Here is a 3,365-nt window from a genome sequence, read left to right on the forward strand (position 1 = left end):
GAATAAATGGAAACATGGAATACAATCCATTTCCATTACTTAAACATACACTACCAAAATCTCAATAAAATATGGGCAGCACACAAAATAAGGAAAAGATAAAAATGCCCAAAATACCAACTTCTAAGATTTCAACAAAAGTGAAAACCCACTTGCAATAAAATTCTCAATATGCTTTAGATCTTTATTTTTTTCATCATCATTTTTTCCCTTTTTTTTCCTTTTCTTTCTTTTGGGCATCATATTTGGCTTCGGTCATTTATGGCCACTCGATGGTTGTTGAGAATTCCTATAAACAAAAAAATAAATTGCTTTTCATTAACATGCACAAGTAAAAGTTAAAGCTTCATGTATCTTTTCTTACAATTATTGTATTCCTTGGTGTTTAAGCTCCCATTTTGATCATTTTTTAATTATATGTATGCATTTATTAGATTATCATTATACAATTCTATTAAAGATCTATTTTGAATTATTTAAAGATATGTTTTTTATAACTATATTACAAACTTCATAATTTGTATGAAGATGTTGTGAGTGTATCGTGTCTTAACTTAATGGTTTTAATGAATGTAATAATTTAAATGTCATTTTTGTCAAAATGTCTATATTTTGAAAAATATTGACATATTCATGTATTTAAATATTAAATATATAACATTTTGTTATAACCAATCTTAATATTAAAAAAAAAATTAGAATATTTATTGCACCAAAATATTAAATTAATAAACAAAACATCTATTTAATTTAGATGTGTGACTTTGAACTATATACCAACCATAGTCATGAAATCAATTCCATGCTACAAACTTACAGATATGATTTTCTCTTTCTATGATATTAACTACATCTCCCTTTTTATGAATCAAAGTACCAATAATTTACACTGAAATTTGAAAGACTTTAGTAACCTGTTTTTTAATCACACTTATTAATTAATTATACACCTCCTAATTTATCCATAAACAATGGTCAAAGTCTAATATTAGTATACTGATAACATCATTTTATAAGTGTACACAAAACCACATAGTATGTAACTGATAGACACAACGTATGTATAAAATATGTATTATTTATGGTATATCCAATGTGAATACACATGATGTAACTTTCTCCTCTATGCATAATATATACATAAAGGAACTAAATGATGCCTGCTTCATACACACATTATCTGATTAACCTGGGAATGAATAACAAAACAAAATCACATGTACGTGCATGATCAGCTGATAAAATGGTAGTGGTTGTAACATTTTGCAATAAGAATTTTTCAGCTTTACCTTGTTATCTATGACCTGCTCTGCATTAGAAACACTCTTTGACAATACAGCTCTGATATGTTCCGCTCATATATTAACCATTCTTGTTTCTTTTTAATCACTCTTAACATTCCTCCTCCTCACTGGTTGTTATAGAATTTGTTGATTACTGTCATAAGTGAAGGCGCTGCAGCTGCCAACACAAGAACAATCCCCCAGAACATAGTGAACACTTTCACAAACTTTGGATTCTTCTCCATAAACTCACTGAATTGCACCGCAACTTGACGCCTGTACCATTCATTCACATCAATCTTCAAACCCATAAACTTATCTTCATCAGCGAAAGTAAAGTTAACACCTTTGCACAGACTATTGAAGAGGAAACTGACTTCCTCATCAGTCCCAATGGAGCTCTGAATTACTCCCTTCTTCCTCAGCAAAGCCACGTCCTTCTCAGACTGAATCAAGCTATTCATCAGAAAAAATTACTCGGAAATCACGCTGAGTTCCTTTTCATGGCACACATCCACCGCCATGAGGTTCCTGAAGATCATCTCTGTTGTATCAGATACCCATATCACTGGCAGAAACCAAGTCTTCTTTTTCTTGTCGAAGCGGAGGGAATTGGCAGACGGAACTCCCTCTTACGATCTGATCTTCATTCCGCTACTGTATAATTCTGTTGCAGAAGCCATCAGGTAATGATAATGGGATTCTTTCTTCGCTTTATGAGCCGTCTTATGATGATGCAGAACACGATGGCGATGACGACGATGTTGCTCTGCCTCTGGCATTGTAATACGCACACCTTCTATCATTTCTCCTTCATGGGTAGTCTCGGACTCGTGCACAATGAAATCATGAAGAAATCCCAAAATGTGGTTGTACTCGTGTAGATCCTTGTACTTCACATGGAGGGCTTCTCTCAATTTTCCCTCGCGCTCTTTATGCTGAATATGAAAAAGGGTGAACCAGGGCAACTATACCGTCACATATCATTCTGAGCAGCTCTGTCCTCGCTGTTTCTTCTGTTAATTTGTCCTCGATCTCCAAGAGTGCAAGGAGGAGGACTATGGGGACCTGATTCTCAAGCAATAGAAGATCAGTCAAGATATCAAATTGACAGGAGCGGACCCTGTTTCGATTAAAAACAGGATCAAGCTTCCATTGTGAATCAGCATTGTTGTTCCATTGTGATTCATCGCTGAGAAGCCTGAGAGTCTCTAGAATGAAGCATCCGTCCAGAGTGAAGAGCCAAGCAAGGACTTCTTCCTCGCACTCTGTTTCTCCTTCATAGCTTCCTCTAATTTCTGGAAGCAACTTCTGCACTCCTTCAACTAGAAACCGTGCGTGCTGCTGGCCTTGTGGGAGCCTCCTCACAGACCGGTTTACAGCGTCTCCTTTGTATAACTCTATTTCGGAGAGCCGTTGAGAAATCCTGCGATGAAAAAGGCCTAAAGAGACTACCCGAGGTAGATATACATCCCTGTTTAAGCTTTTGAGATACATGGGTACTTTGTTAATGGAGACAGATGAAAGCTTTCCTGACTTGTTATCTGTCATTTCGGCTTCAGGACTGAAAAATTCAAACTTGCCCTTCACATCATCAAACCATGAATAACGTTGCTCTGGATCTGCTACTTCTATGTACCATTCTTTTGCGCCCTTCTTCTTACTCTTTTTCGCCATTTGTTAGCTGCTACAAGACAAATACCTCTGAGATTCGGAAACACAAAAATCTGTTTGATTGTCCAATCTCAATTTAATCAGCTTGCTTGGGTTACCTGAAGTATAGATTATATGGATAAGTGAGAATTATTAATAATCGATTGGAGAGCTAAACGTCCTTCTTCCTGCTTTGAATTTGAATCATGACGAGAGATGCTGAAAATCAATCCCTTTTAATTTTATCATACACTAAGTAAATTAAGTAGAGCAAGAAATTAAATTTTAAAAAATAAGTCAATTTTAACTATTTAACACTTTTAGTCTAGAAATTAAGCCATACATGTCAGATTTCAGTCATCACTACCGTCACCTAAAGGAAATTTCAGCACATATCCGTGTAATTTCCATAAAAATACTAATACTTGG

At 35.2% G+C, this 3,365-nt stretch overlaps 1 pseudogene; it reads right to left on the reverse strand.

The window, feature by feature from the left end:
* Positions 1 to 1,200: 1,200 nt before the first annotated feature.
* LOC149536655 (putative UPF0481 protein At3g02645) lies at positions 1,201 to 2,960 on the reverse strand (annotated as a pseudogene).
* Positions 2,961 to 3,365: the final 405 nt, after the last annotated feature.

This window comes from Cupressus sempervirens, chromosome 10 (genome assembly GCF_028749045.1).
Source record: "Cupressus sempervirens isolate cs-2001-9-10 chromosome 10, ASM2874904v1, whole genome shotgun sequence".
In the NCBI taxonomy this organism is placed as follows: Eukaryota; Viridiplantae; Streptophyta; class Pinopsida; order Cupressales; family Cupressaceae; genus Cupressus; species Cupressus sempervirens.